Source organism: Alosa pseudoharengus, unplaced genomic scaffold (assembly GCF_046254945.1).
Source record: "Alosa pseudoharengus isolate Yale_2024_CS ecotype anadromous, Long Island Sound unplaced genomic scaffold, YU_APseudo_1.1 YU_APseudo_1.1_scf_16, whole genome shotgun sequence".
Classification (NCBI taxonomy): Eukaryota; Metazoa; Chordata; class Actinopteri; order Clupeiformes; family Clupeidae; genus Alosa; species Alosa pseudoharengus.
The window spans coordinates 31,523,878-31,540,767 of record NW_027468630.1 but is presented as its reverse complement, the minus strand read 5'-3'; the positions used below and the strand labels follow the sequence as shown (position 1 = coordinate 31,540,767).

At 40.5% G+C, this 16,890-nt stretch overlaps 1 long non-coding RNA gene across 1 annotated transcript; it reads left to right on the top strand.

The window, feature by feature from the left end:
* Window positions 1-8,383: 8,383 nt before the first annotated feature.
* Window positions 8,384-16,524, top strand: LOC143126327 (uncharacterized). The gene is made up of 5 exons (XR_012987460.1): window positions 8,384-8,745; window positions 9,893-9,973; window positions 10,293-10,325; window positions 12,458-12,731; window positions 16,255-16,524. It is a non-coding gene; the product is annotated as an uncharacterized LOC143126327 (long non-coding RNA).
* Window positions 16,525-16,890: the final 366 nt, after the last annotated feature.

Sequence of the window (16,890 nt, the reverse complement as noted above, 5' to 3'; positions counted from 1 at the left end):
TTGGAGCCCCCTACAGACCGCGGAGCCAGAGTATGCTCACTGGCAGCCTAGCAGAAGTTCACCGGTTCATTTGTCCCAATAACATAGCAAAGCAAGTGGCTTTTAGCGTGTGCAGGGATGCTTTGCTTCAGTTTCACAAAGTGATTAACACTGGAGGACAGGAACATCACATGTTGGCTGATGACCAGAGCTTGAAGACTTTCTTCTTTCCCTTCTTTCTTTCTTTCTTTCTTTCTTTCTTTATTTCTTTCTTTCTTTCTCGGATACAATCTTACCCATAGATGTGGTAAGAGAGCACCAAAATGGCCATCATGATTCATTTTTAAAGAATCTGTTTCCTGCATAGCCTCTGAAAACTGGGATCATCTTGGTGTGTGTCGACAGTCAGTGTGTCGGTAGGCAACAGACTGAAGTGCACTTAGGCTTGCCAGCCCACAGCTGACGTTAAGAGCACTTTACCTCTTTTTTTTTGGCCCATAGGAGTGAGCCCACTCCAAAATGAGGTCTCTGAGTAAATGTTATTAAGGGCTGGGTTGACATGCTGTGTTTTTTTATTTATCAACCATTTTTGGGGGCTGTTTCTGTGCCTTCACTGTCTGCTCATTTAGCTACCTCTTCCCGTACTCCATTTAGATATTAGGAGAGACAGTTACACAGCCCATTAATGTGGCTCTTAGGGATGACTGCCTGTCCACATCAATTCAAAGAGTTGAATTCACATTTCAAGAAAGACACCACTGCACAGTGAGCAGAATGAACTAATCCTTTTGCAAAAGTCAGAAGACCAAGTGATAGGGGAAGTGCCTGGGCCTCAATGAGATTAATCTAGAGTCTAGACAATGTGATTCAGTCAGATTAGTGTGCTAAATAGAGATTTGCTTTAACAGACATATTTTAAACTTTCTTCATTAACTATCTCAGCATAAAATATGACTTTAGAAATCTTATTTTGATGTATACATAACAAAAAGTGTCAATATTGGGTCATTGATCATGATCATGATTCATTTAAAAAATGTATTCAGGTATTGATGTGATTGAAAAGATTAGTTTGTAATTGAGGCCTTGAAGGCCAACACCATGTTAAGCACAGAGCAATACAAAAGGGCTATGTACATATATTTATTTACCATTACCTAAGTATATATTATTTATTTATAAATATTATTTATTTACCATTACCTAAGTCATTCATTTGTGAATTCATAATGTGGTAATTTGTGTTAGTGTTCCACACTTGCACTTTGACCATGACAAAGTATGATTTACTGAATCTAACTCAGAAAGGATGCCATAGTCCTAATATACTAATGTTGTGAAATAATATTCACAGGTGTTGAAAATATCTGTCACCCTGAATGAGCACTGATGAAATTCCTTGACAAGGAAAATGAGGTGCCCACAGTCATGTTCCTTTGGTAATCACAGCATCCCGGTCTACTCAAAATTCATAGAAGTTGTACCAATTACAATACTTTCTACAAACTTGTCTCTCCGCATTAAAATCTGCATCACTTGCTTTTTTTCTTGAGTTGCAATTCATTTTTTGGTCAAAATCTCCGGGTGTCTATTTAATGGGGGTGGAGGGGGGTTGCTGAGTGAAACTAAAGCCTTTTTGATGTGATTTTGGGAGACATGTCGTGCTTTACGGAGACCCGAGAAGTTCTGACACTTGAGCTGGTGGGTCTCGGGAGCAGCGTTGCGTAAGTGACTGCAGAGGCACAGTGCAGCACGAAGACGTGTGACGACACTCCCCACCCCTGGATGCTCGTGGCAGTCCAGCCCTGACAAGCAACACTCTACCCGACCAAACAGAGAGAGAGAGAGAGTTCCCTCAGCACTCCCAAACGCAAATGTGGCTTGTACATTTTTAAACGTTGTAGCTTTTGCAAATACCTCTGCGGCTCAACACAACCCAAAAGAGATGTGTGTGTGTGTGTGTGTGTGTTTCTGGTGTGAGTCTCTCTCTATCTCTGTGTCCGTGTGTGTGTGTGTACCTGTCACCAACAGTATGGTGGTCTGAGACCTTTTCATGTCCCTGGAAGTGTCCTCAAGGGGGCAGTGTGACATCACATTCAGCAAATCTCTTCATCATGATGATCAGCTATGCCGTAATCTCCTCTGAGCCCAAATCCTGTCAGTAGAGACCAGATAGTAGCTGACATCTTTCTCTCCTCATTTGGAAAGCAACTATGAGAGGATTATTCGTAGTGATCGTATTTCTGAGATTGTTGGTATTTGTAACCCATTCAGTTCACTGATATTGCCTCTAAAGACAACAAGGAAAGTTGCTAACAGCTGTGTGAATACAGTTAATACTGACTCTGAAGAGCAATGTTGAAATGTTGTCCTCAGTGTAGGCACACAGACATACACTTATGCAAACACACTCTTTTGTATAGGACTTTGTGTCTGTGTTGTTTTATCAAAAAAATGATGTCCCCTACTGTGGACGAGGACTAGTTTGTTTCTCTTAGGGCACTCTGTCTCAGCACGCCCACTCCCATGCATAGACATGGCGGCTGCTATCGCAGTGTTCCTAACAGCTCTCTCAGTCAGTAGTCTGATGGTGAGATTGTACATGACACAGAAAACATGGCAAAGGCAGGGCAGCCATGCAACTGTCACTCCAGAAACATCACTTAACCAGGCTAGCTGCCTCTGACAGTGCATCACATTTCCCTGAAAGAAATAGAGCTGCCACTCATGTGAAACGTCTGACACCATATTTTGAGGCACACATCAAGAATGGTCTGATTCTCTGTGATGCATTGTCCACTGAATGGTTTGATGTCCACTGTAATGTCAAACTCATTGTTGTAATGGCCCCTATATAAATATTTTGTATGCTTTAGATAATACATTTCAAACAAAATGGTCTCTCATGGAATCTGCTGTTTGTTTATGTCCATGCAAAAAGACCATGAAGGCTGTAGGCTACTATTGTCGCATTTTGATTAAAACAAAGCAAGTGGAGACCCCCACCCCTCTGCTACACCTCTCTCTTTCTCCTGCTGGCGAGTCACAGGTTGCTGTGTGGGTATTCATTTCTGAGAAGCTGGCTTTCAGAGCAGTAGCACCATGTTTTGGCATCCCATTCCTCATCTGTGTGCCAGGGGTTAACCACAGGCCAGGCAGAGGATAGTAAAGAGGGTGATCTCCACCGTTTATCCGGCCGCTTACTTTGGATTACAGCCTTATGCTTGATTACAAAATTCACTTTTCTGGTGGCTGTCCAACTCAACGCCCCACTAGACTGCTGAAGCTCTGAAGTAATTTTTACCACTGTCTGTCTGTTTGACATTAGCCTGGGATTTAATAGTTATAATGTATTAGTATGCCAAAACAGGAAAATTCACAAAGCAATAATGTCTAATACACTATTGTATTGAAAGAATCCCCACAGTTAGAATACAAAGAATACAGATGTTGACACTCATATCTGTACCAGGCTACCACAAACACGAACATTTATTCTCAGGATGTCAATCAGTAATACCAATTACTCAAAATGTAAACCTGATATAAATCCACTCTCTGTAACTCCAACTGTTTTACAAAAATACCAAAAAAAGTACTTAAATATTCAGTGCTATGGACTGATAGCAGCATAGCCACAGGCAATTATTAATGGTCAAAATAATAATCAGTTTTGGTGGTCAAAGGATAGGCCTACCCATTCTCATAAAAAATATTATTTCATCTCACCAGTAAATGTGTCTTTTCTTTGCTTTGGGCATAATGAGGGGTATACACTTGGCCATCATTTTAAACTACCGATATTGTGGCTCTTTGTAATGCATTGAAATGGAATGCTTTGTTAATGACATTGAGGATGTGCCACCGAGGTCATGTTTGCTCTTGGATGTGTTCTCTTAATGACTGCGTCTTTCCCTGAAGTGGCCAAGGAGAGCAGAGGAGACGGCCTCACAGGTGGCCTGGAGCTGGGGCAGAACAGCACAGCACACACATGACTTTGAGGTGACTTTGAGTTCAGGCAACAGCAATCTTCTGTTTGTATAGATGCTGCCTCCTTTGTGAACATTTCAGAAAAGATTGTGTTGAGCAATTTGAGTCTGTTTGCCATTTTAGCACAACTTGTTGTTTTAGATATGAACATATACATGTACAGTACTACATTATAGCACTGTATAGGAGAGAGGCTTTTACAAACTGTAAAAACAAGGGGCCTATAGGGGAATATGTGGTGCGAACACAGTAAATTAGCATGTTAATGCTTCTCCTGTCTGGAGTCATGACAGTATGACCATTTAACACATTTAGATCGAGGCACCTCAAATGTTTATACTCCCACACTTTTACTCTTAATGGTCCTGTGGCAGCTCTTGAACTTCTGGCTCTGCATATTCTAACAACAAAAAAGAGCATGGTTTAACTTCCAAATGGATTTGAGACAAAACTAGCTCTTTCAAGTGGACATAAAATAAGTCGTAATCAGATCAGTGTGAAATATCCTTTCAGCACAGTCCATGTAACAACAGAATCAATTCAAAAATAGTAACAAACGGTTGTCTTTTCCAGTAGACAGCTCTTTCCCATAAATGTCTTTCTTTCAGCTGTCCATATTATATTCATTATCTGCCAACAGAGACCTTTTATGGGGGAAACAAAGCCATTTGCTATGTTGAGTGAAACGAGTGGGCTCTGCCTTAGATTAAACGTTTCTATGTAGCCTTGGCATTCCCCACTAGCTTGCTCTTTTAATGTGGTTTGGTCTCTCTTTGCAAAATTGTGCTTTCTCTGAAAATATCCTCCGGTGTTTTTTATTTGAAGACTGGCAGAGACAAAAAGTAATGTGATGCTCCTGATTGACACCTCCTGAAGTTAGAGTTGGCTAACAGGACTTTAAACGCTGAATAGAAGCCTCCAACACCCTCTACCATAGCCATTCATAGTTGTCTTATGAATGCACAGAGCGTTTGAGTTTGCTGTCTTCATGGTAAAGGAATGACATCTTGCACTAAGGGAAAGGCCAGGTCAACAACCATGTGCAATTATTCTCATAATGGCAAACGTGTGTTGTGAAGCTGCTGTAAATGGATTTACTCTGTCGATGAATGCAAAATGCAAATACCCTAAGCTGGTCAACAAAAGCCTGTGACCAAACAGAGACAGAGGCAGAATAATCAGTCCTTCAGTCCTGTCCAGTAAGCGAGCTGTCAGTTCAAAAGAAAGACATCTCCTTTAACCAAGTTTGATGCTGTCAGGCTAATTTTACACCTGCTTTATTACAGATCGACATCAGTGTGAAATTGAGATCCAAATAGCAAGCTTCCCTTCTGCTTGAAACAGAGAGGAACTCTGTCCTTTTCCTTTGAGCGGGGGGAAAAAAGATGCTGAGAATGTGTGTCTCCGCTGTCCACATCCGTTGTGGCTGACAGGCCGTGAGCATGGACAGGGCAGACAGCCAGGCAGCATGTCAGCTGAGCCACCAGAAGACCAGAGAGAGGAGGTGCTACTGCAGGGATAATATGACAAAGCCTTTGTTATTCTGGACAGGGAAATGCAGATGCGAATCACTCAGGATTGGAAGTGGAAATGCTCTCTTAAACCCTTTTTATACTTTTTCACTTTGTACCTGTACTTAACAAGCTTTTATTCATTTTATTTTTCTCCAGTGAGTATTCATCCCCCTCTCCCCATCCATCTATCTCTCCATCTCTTTCTCAGAGAAGATTGGAATCTCAGTACAAGGCAGCTCTATTCAAACACTTAAGATGTAACTTGGAACGGAATTCCCTTTTATTCACTTGGTTCTGTTCATTACAAGGTTGGTGTTTACCATATAGTTGACACTCTTCTTTTCACCTCTCACACAGAATATAATGTGCATGAAGACTGACATAAATAGTAAAATCACTGTATTCTGTCCAATGATGATAGAGACAATAATGATAATGGTTCCTTGTGGTCACTCCAGAATCTTTGAACTTGAAAATGACCAGAAAGCTTCTGGAGGGAGAGAGCTGCGGCAATCCTGTTTAACAATCAGCTAACACTGCATGCTCAATTAAGGGGAAAATAACCTTGACTCTCCACACCAATGTGAAAGTGGCAAGCGCTTAAACTATGCCCTGTTGTACCATGTTCAATGAATTCAATTTCTTTCTCTTAAAGCTAGGGGAGCTGTAATCTCATTAGCAGTAAAATGACATGAGGGCAGTTGTCTTTAGCAATACTGCTGAAGCAGAAAGTTAAAAAACAAAGAGAGCAAATGGAGAAAGGGAGAGAGGGGGCATGATGATGCAGATGGTTTTTGATGTTAATGATAAATAGTAAAACACTACAAATGAGCACTTCATTCAAGGGCACATGCTCACACCAAGGGTGAACTTGGCAAATGTGTGTTTAAAAGTCGGTGCCAATATCTTTGATGCCTCTCCCACTCGGAATGTTCCAGGGCTCCCTTCTAAGTAACCTTTCAAGTCTTTTGTGACACTCATTTCAGTCCGCCATCTCCACTGCTGTGAAATCAGACTATTTGTATACACAAGACAGATTGTACAGACCCTTGACAGAAGACTGCAAATCCAATCATTGGGTAACAATATTACGGCTCACTGCAGAAAACATGAATCTTCATGCTTAAATGTATTGAAAATGTTGTCCGCCTCTGAAATAGTAAGTTATGGTTGAGTAAAACTTTTACTTTTAGATTGCACTTCCCCTTACACCTGCTGCCCAATGGACCAACTACCCTCTTCTCTCTCTAAACATGAGAAAGGCGCCATCAGAGAAGTGTACACTGTGTGCAGGGAGTGTTGACTGCAGGACCTTTTTTCAATACGTGTGTCTGTGCTGCTCCTTTGACGCTCTGAATGGCACAGGTTCTCTCTCTCTCTCTCCCTCTTTCTCTCTCCCTCTCTCTCTCTGCTTTCTCCTACTGCAACCCCCCCTCTGCAGACTACCTGGTCCTGGCAGCCCTGGGCTCCCTTGCATGCAGGCGGAGTGTCGCTGATTAAATTACACAGTGCAGCGGGCAGCCAGCCGCACTCTCTTAACTCAACGCTGATGTCTGAACGCTCCAGCTGGGCTCCTGGGCGCTTGATGTAGTCACGGATAAGTCAGCGGATTACCATATTTCAGACAAACCAATGGCTTTGTAGAGCAGGCTTAGTCCTAAAGCCCCTCGGTACAGCCCACAAATCCAACACAAAAGGGACGATCTGAAGAAATGGGGAACGGGAATATATATATAAAATATAATTGTCTGGCTTGCCAGTGTTCCTGTGTCTTTTTTAATTCAGACTTGTGGCTTTGGGTTGTGATCTCGTTCCATACCTGACGAGAATATGGAAAAAAGAGAGCTCTTTGCCGGTTACACCTATTATTAATACCAACCCGCTTCCTGGACCCCTAAGGCAAACTGGTCTATGTTTCCACTGCCACAGTTGTTAAATATAAGTGAATAAGTTTACTAAATGTACCTATTAGCCAAGGGAGATTTAATGACTTTTGAAATTGTCCTTTTGTTCCTCAGTTTTTGAAATTGTCCTTTTGTTACTTAGTTACTCCTCTTGGGCTTTGGTAGGGCCAAGACAATAAAACAAAAACAATGAAGAAATAACAAAAAAAGGGACACAAACCCTGTGACAGCTGGTAGCTTTATTGTGTCCTTCAGTGTCTTGGAATAAAGTTCAGACATCTCGGAAGCATACATTACCCTCTCTCCCTTGATGTGTGGCCTTTTCAATCTCTTATGCCATCTAAGTGAAAGGCTCCTTTTAATGCCTTTCTCATGTTCCTTTATTTGGGCTCTCTCTCAACCTAATAATCTCTATATGATTATGCATCTCGGGAGGGCTGTTGTTTTCCGAGTAATGTACACATTTGTCAGGAACGTGAGGAAGGGGTTTGTGCTCTTCCCCTCAGATACGATTAAGACTTAGAAGCATGGCCTGTAACCACATATCTCTCGGGGCAAAAGGGATGTGTGGATGCACTGTAATGGATAGGTGTGTGTGTGTGTGTGTGTGGGGGGGGGTGGTGGTAATGGTGGGGATGCTTTAAAAACAATAGATGAGATGAAAAATGCAATGCAATTTACAGAGCAGCTCCACGCTTTCCCTTCCCCCCTAAGTGCTTGGAAGCTTTTAAATTGAATAGGGGTGTTGCATTTGGAACAGAATTCAATCCACATACATGTTTTGCTCTTCCTTTGTCACGCTACTGCTGGTACAGTACAACACAGGTTTTGCATCCGAGCAAAGGCTTTGTCAACACTTTTCATTGAATTGTGTCCAATTTTGGTCTACTGGCGTAACCACTCATATAATATATATAAAGGCCCTTGTGACTTTTGTAAAAGAGCTGAATATTGTCAAAATATTCAATGAATGTATAATTGTCAATGGTTCAACCCAGTCTCACGTCTGAACGTGTCACTGTCACGTTAATTAATCTATTGGGACGTGTTGTGTAACACGTTTCCTTGTTAAAAAACGTGTTGAGCAAAACGTAATTATCGTGTTACTATCACGTTGTATTTCGCTTTCAACGAGCCAACAGAACCACGTCATCTGTCAAAAAAGCCTGACCTCACAAAATGGGGAGAATGTTATTTGATGCTTTTGACGTGCAGTTTCACACTCTTAAGCCTGTTTTGAGTTGTGGATTAGAAGGAGCCACCTTCTGGCTAGCAGTTTGAGAAGCCTGAACCCCAGAATCCAGAAACAATAACCGAGCAGGGACGGAGAAAAAAGAAGAATCCAAATGGGAAATGAGGTGAGCCTTGCTACTCCCGCTAGCATGATTATTTTGCTAGCAATTGAGCAAAACATTTTAAAGTTGATTTAACATGAAATAGTAGCCTATGCATGGGCAATACTGTGAATTCAGAGTAGGCTTGCACAACTTATAATTTAGCTAACGTGCATGATGTAATGTTACATTAATCTGTAAAACAGCTGTTGTCTGTGTAAATTAGCGTAATATTGTTAGTGTGGGCTACAGCTAACAGCTGGGCCTATCAGCCAGGCATGTATAATCGATAATCATGATGAACGTGAATAGATTTCGTTGGGAAAACGCGCATTGTTATAGGCCACATATCAGGTATAAAACAATTGTATTCTGATACAGCAGTTCTCCAGATGTTAGATATTCACTTATATTATAATATAATATTGTATTTCTTTAACCTGATTAAGAGAGGGGTTTAATTCAATAGAGAATTGCAATGTGTGTAGTATTATATTAGATAATAATATAGATATTAGATTAGGCTAGATTTAGATTAGATTCAACTTTATTGTAATTTAAAAGAGTAGGCTACAGGTACAGAGCCAATGAAATGCAGTTGACATCCAACCAGAAGTGTAGTTAGATAAATAGGCAAGTTTTCCAGATGACATGTGTACAGAGACAGAAATAGCCTATACAGTGAATATGGAATGTGTGTCTAGCCTATAACAAAACAAATTGATAGTAATACATACAGTAATAATGATAATAGCAGTAATTACAGTAGGCCACTCGCACTGTTGTTGGTGACGTGTCTGTTTCCTATTGTTCCATGCCACTCTCCTACTGTCTCCTTTACTGTCCTGCGCCACTCGCCTACTATATTTTGCCTCTTGCCTACTGTCCAGCACCATTCGTCTACCGTCTCCTATGCTGACCCACGCCACTCACCTACTGTTTCCTAACTGTCCCATGCCACAAACTGTAACATTAAGCTGACACAATCTTGCTGCACGGTTACTTATCTGCATGCAATCACTATTGCCAGCTGTTATGAGTAAACATTATATTGGGACACCAATATATTTCTGATTCATGGGCAGTGTATTTGCTACTGAAGAAAAGGAGAACACATAGTAATTGTTCTTGGATGGGTATTTAGAGTAAGGTTTCTATTGATTTTTTTCAGATAAGGCCTCTTCATTTTCAACTGTGAAGGATCTACATGGACTTGGTCTGGATAGCCTTTCCTGTTTTGATGAGCCAGTCGGTATGTATTAGACATTCTTTAGGATAAAAGGATAAAAGGAGCCATATGTTATCAAAAATTCTACACCCATATGTAGAAAAGCTTTGTTGCTGTTTGTTATTGTTGTTGTTGAAAACTACGTTGAATGCAAAGAGATACATATGTCCCTTGAGAGGAGAGGGATGAGTGTGGATGGTTGAATTGTCCAACAGGCATAAAAATCTGATTGTGTATGATTGTGTTTGTGTCTGTATATGATTTTTTTGTACTTGTTGCATTTTAAGCATGCTTATATACTTTACGCCATGGTGGTCTAAATTGTCTTTATTGCCACTTGCAGGGTCTAGAGGAAAAACCCTATATGAGCCCCAGGGTGAGTAGTGTATAATTACTTTATCCCAAGCTTGATTTTCGTAGAAAGGTGTTCAAACCAAAGTCAAACCAAAATCTTCTAAAATAATAGATAGATAGATAGATAGATAGATTTATTATTTGTCCTTTCGGAAAATTGTTCTGCGCCATACAGTAGACAGTTAGACAAGACTGAATACAAGACGGAATATAGACCAGAATTTCCCTCACCCCAACCGCCCCCACCCTACCACACCCCCACACATACACAACATCTGGGGCCGTATTCACAAAGAATTTTAAGGCTAAAAGTAGCTCCTAAGTGGCGAATTTAGGAGCAACTCCTAAAAATAATGGGCGTGTCACTCCTAACTTTAGGACTCCTAATTTTTTTCACTAAAAGTAATTCACAAAGCATTTTAGACCTAAAAGTAGCACCTAAGTCTGGGACAGCTTAAAAGTAGTCGAGAGGACTCCTAACTCACTAAGACCTATTCACAAACAGCTTTTTGTGGCATTTCACGTTGCGATGTTTTGAAATGCGTCGCCTATGCGGCAACAGGAGCTTCCAATCGCGAGGGAACAATTTTGCATTCATAAAAGGGATGCAATAACGCCACCAACAACAACCAAAACTACTCATTGTTAACATGTAAATTAAATGTAACGTTTCATTGTGAATCAAATTAAAATGGTCTCTTCTTTGCAAACGTAGGCATATGTGACATTCAATAATGTTGCAAAAGATACTGCATCAGTCCGTATGTTTCATTAGGCTACTACTGTAGGCTATTTGTTTTGCCTTACTCTTTATTCATTTAGGCTAGGCCTTTTTATTCAATTATTCATCATCTTCCGTCCTTCGAGCTACTTGTGTAGCGCACGCATTCTCAGACCTGTCACCTGTCACTCATCATCGTAAGGGAGGTGTTTGGAATCATTCCCGCGTTACAATCATCAGCCAATCAAGGTGGTCACTTCAGTCAAGCTCGTGCATGAGTAATGACGTCATACATAGCAACGAAGACTCACTCTTAGTTTAGGAGTTGCCATTTTTCCTTACTAAGAGTAGGTCTGAAAGGCTTTGTGAATAACTTTTAAGAGAAAACTCCTAGCTAAAATCTTTTAGTGCGATTTAGGAGTACTCCTAGTGGTAAGATAAAAGGCTTTGTGAATACGGCCCCAGGACAGAAGGCATAGACTCCACTACACATGTATAGAATGATAAAGTGCAGTTGTGCATACTGTGATAGTCCAGCTGGAAAAAAAGTGCATGGTCCTGCAGGTAATGTCTTGTTCAACAATGTAATGCTAGTTGGAATGAATTACCTACTGGCTCAATTTGTTTGGAAAGAAGGTAGCCTGAACTTCCCTGATGGCAACACCTCATATGCCTGGTGTATGGGATGTGACATATCTCTATTAATTGCATGACCTTTCTTCAACACCCTTCTTTCACAGGTCGTAGCAATACTGTCTAGTTTTTTCCCCTCAACATTGCTGGCCATGTTAACTATCTTGTTTTTTTTTGTCACTGACAAAGAGAAATACCAGGTAACACAACAAAAAAGTAGCATGCTCTCCACGTTATGGTTAAATTATCGGAATGAGTGCGATGGTGATACAATCCTGCTTTTCAATTAGTTGAGATGGTGTTTGACATTAAATTATAAGCAGGTCAGTTTCACATAATAAGCTATTTGTTTCTTTGGGTCTGGGTAATTCATGTGACAAAAATTCTGTTATAGGCTTCTACCGTTTTTCTGAAAAACAAAGCAGTACAACAACATTTCTATCTCCAAAATAATGCATCGTACGCATGTGTGTACTACGTAGTGCATGCAGCTTTTAATGTCCAAAGTAGCCTATACTGATTTTCCTGCATAAGAACTACAAATACTCCTCCAAAACTACAGTCTTGACACTTGAAGTTGTGGAGTTATATTTTAGTAGCCTATTCTATAATAGAATAAATACCCACATCAGTTTTACCCTTGTCTCACCTGTATACAACATATGTCTATGAATTGCAGTAGTGATCAAATGAAAAAGGAAAGAAAGGTGTCCTGATGTGTTGTTTAGGGATGGTCCTGCAATGTTTTCTCGACATATTTTTATGTCTTTTTTTTCTCCCCTCTACTTATGTTTTCACAGATCCTTGCTCCTATCCTGATGTATGGGTTGCACTTCATTATATGACTCTAACAGAACACTCACAGAAAGGAGAGTGGTGTCAAACTACAAGACAGCCAGCATGTAAGCAAGGCCTTGTTTGTCCTTGTTTGGCTACTCATTTGTCTACTTCCTGAAGAGGCTGAAGCATGATGGCCTTGACACCTCAGTCCTTGCTTCCATTAACAGCTGTGTTATGGAGTGCATCCTCACATCATGGTCTACTGCAGCGGTGGATACAGAGGACAATTGGCAGGTATTTTACGTCACTTTTACATTACTTTTACTGTGATTTTGCTAGATATGGTTGTCGCTGTGCTGAATATAGGCCCATATTGTAGATCGAGAAACCGACTGTACAACTGATACATCTTGGGCTATACTATTAAGGGACAGCTGAATTGACCACCTAAACCATATATTTTCTGAAAGCAAATAGCCTCTAGAAGTCAATTAATATACATTAAGACATGTCCCACCTTCCTACTGACTTTGGTGCATCATAAGGCGTACATAGGCCCATATTGTAGATCGAGAAACGCATTGTACAGCGGATACATCTTGGGCTATACCATTAAAGGACAGCTGAATTGACCACCTAAACCATATATTTTCTGAAAGCCTATAGCCTCTAGATGTCAATTAATATACATTAAGACATGCTCCACCTTCTTACTGACTTTGGTGCATCATAAGGCGTACATAGGCCTATATTGTAGATCGAGAAACCGACTGTACAACTGATACATCTTGGGCTATACTATTAAGGGACAGCTGAATTGACCACCTAAACCATATATTTTCTGAAAGCCTATAGCCTCTAGATGTCTATTAATATACATTAAGACATGTCCCACCTTCCTACTGACTTTGGTGCATCATAAGGTGTACATAGGCCCATATTGTAGATCGAGAAACTGACTGTACAACTGATACATCTTGGGCTATACTATTAAGGGACAGCTGAATTGACCACCTAAACCATATATTTTCTGAAAGCCTATAGCCTCTAGATGTCAATTAATATACATTAAGACATGTCCCACCTTCCTACTGACTTTGACATATCATAAGGTGTACATAGGCCCATATTGTAGATCGAGAAACGCATTGTACAGCGGATACATCTTGGGCTATACTATTAAGGGACAGCTGAATTGACCACCTAAACCATATATTTTCTGAAAGCCTATAGCCTCTAGATGTCAATTAATATACATTAAGACATGTCCCACCTTCCTACTGACTTTGACATATCATAAGGTGTACATAGGCCCATATTGTAGATCGAGAAACGCATTGTACAGCGGATACATCTTGGGCTATACTATTAAGGGACAGCTGAATTGACCACCTAAACCATATATTTTCTGAAAGCCTATAGCCTCTAGATGTCAATTAATATACATTAAGACATGTCCCACCTTCCTACTGACTTTGGTGCATCATAAGGCGTACATAGGCCCATATTGTAGATCGATCGAGAAACGCATTGTACAGCTGATACATCTTGGGCTATACTGTTAAGGGACAGCTGAATTGACCACCTAAACCATATATTTTCTGAAAGCCTATAGCCTCTAGATGTCAATTAATATACATTAAGACATGCCCCAACTTCCTACTGACTTTGGTGCATCATAAGGCATACATAGGCCCATATTGTAGATCGAGAAACGCATTGTACAGCTGATACATCTTGGGCTATACTGTTAAGGGACAGCTGAATTGACCACCTAAACCATATATTTTCTGAAAGCAAATAGCCTCTAGATGTCAATTAATATACATTAAGACATGTCCCACCTTCCTACTGACTTTGGTGCATCATAAGGCGTACATAGGCCCATATTGTAGATCGTGAAACGCATTGTACAGCGGATACATCTTGGGCTATACTATTAAGGGACAGCTGAATTGACCACCTAAACCATATATTTTCTGAAAGCCTATAGCCTCTAGATGTCAATTAATATACATTAAGACATGCCCCAACTTCCTACTGACTTTGGTGCATCATAAGGCATACATAGGCCCATATTGTAGATCGAGAAACGCATTGTACAGCTGATACATCTTGGGCTATACTGTTAAGGGACAGCTGAATTGACCACCTAAACCATATATTTTCTGAAAGCCTATAGCCTCTAGATGTCAATTAATATACATTAAGACATGCCCCAACTTCCTACTGACTTTGGTGCATCATAAGGCATACATAGGCCCATATTGTAGATCGAGAAACGCATTGTACAGCTGATACATCTTGGGCTATACTGTTAAGGAACAGCTGAATTGACCACCTAAACCATATATTTTCTGAAAGCAAATAGCCTCTAGATGTCAATTAATATACATTAAGACATGTCCCACCTTCCTACTGACTTTGGTGCATCATAAGGCGTACATAGGCCTATATTGTAGATCAAGAAACCGATTGTACAACTGATACATCTTGGGCTATACTATTAAGCGACAGCTGAATTGACCACCTAAACCATATATTTTCTGAAAGCCTATAGCCTCTAGATGTCTATTAATATACATTAAGACATGTCCCACCTTACTACTGACTTTGGTGCATCATAAGGTGTACATAGGCCCATAATGTAGATCGAGAAACGCATTGTTCAGCGGATACATTTTGGGCTATACCATTAAGGGACAGCTGAATTGACCACCTAAACCATATATTTTCTGAAAGCAAATAGCCTCTAGGTGTCAATTAATATACATTAAGACATGTCCCACCTTCCTACTGACTTTGGTGCATCATAAGGCGTACATAGGCCCATATTGTAGATCGAGAAATGCATTGTACAGCTGATACATCTTGGGCTGTACTATTAAGGGACAGCTTAGTTGACCACCTAAAGCATATATTTTCTGAAAGCCTATAGCCTCTAGATGTCAATTAATATATATTAAGACATGTCCCACCTTCCTACTGACTTTGACATATCATAAGGTGTACATAGGCCCATATTGTAGATCGAGAAACGCATTATACAGCGGATACATCTCGGGCTATACTATAAAGGGACAGCTGAATTGACCACCTTAATCATATATTTTCTGAAAGCCTATAGCCTCTAGATGTCAATTAATATACATTAAGACATGTCCCACCTTCCTACTGACTTTGGTGCATCATAAGGCGTTTGCAGGAAGGTGGACCATGTGCTAATGTATTATGTTAACTCACATGTATAAGTGACAAGCTTTAAGAAAATATATGGTTTGCATGGCTGAAACTGCTTTGCCTTTATGTTGGAGCTCAAAACCTATCATATGCCCCATTCATTTGCCAATATACAAAATAGTGCCATGTATTCATTTATGTCCTCCAACGTTTGCAGGAAGGTGGGCCATGTGCTAGTGTATTAAGGGACAGCTGAATTGACCACCTAAACCACATATTTTGTGAAAACCCATGGCCTCTAGATGTCAATTAATATTAATTAAGACATTTCCCACCTTCCTACTTACTCTGGCATATCATAAAGCATACATAGGCCCATATTGTAGATTGAGAAACAAATTGTTCAGTTAATACAATTTGGCGTACACTATTAAGGGACAGCTGATTTAACCACCTAAACCATACTAGGACTTGGTCCACCCTCTTTAAATACTTTTGCGCACTATATTAAAGGCATAGACCTGCATTTTATAAGTGGACTTTATAGTCATCAGTATGTTTGAACATGTCAAGAGAAACACTGAGATTGTAGTTTCTTTCTTTGTACACTTGTTTTATCTCTATTTCTAATTTCCAGGTTGTCAGCTGTTATCAGGCTCATCACCAAAGCAGAAAGACATGCCAGGAAGGAGCAAGGCACAGGCCAGGAAGGAGCAAGGCAAAGCCCGGGGATTTTTCTGCAGTTGTTGCTGCCCGTTATAGAAGGACTGCTCCTGAGAATAGATGGGTGTCTACATCGTTTTGCAAAATGGGTCTTCTACACATGATGTTTGTCAAGCACTGCTCATTGACTGGACAGGTGTCCTCTGTATTGTGACCATTGGTCATAGGCGCCACATGACTGTCTCAAAAGTCCTCTACATCATTCCGGTGACGGGACTTCTGGCCTAGTCTGACAGGATGGGTCTTGTGTTACTGTAACCAGACGGCTCAACAATGCATCATTCTCGTCCATGCCCTCATCGCCTCAAGACTGGAGTACTGCAACAGCATTCTCTATGGTCTTGAAAGATATTATTGTCTTTATTATTATTATTATTATTATTATTATTTACAGGTCTCTCTGCACCCGAACCAGCAGGTTCAGAGGAAGCTTCTTTTCTGTGGCTGTCACCCGACTGGACTGTAGCTCTGTATCCCGGTGACAACCAATCAACTAAGCCCCCAAATACCCTATTCCACCCATAGTGTTATTTATTTACAAATGCACATA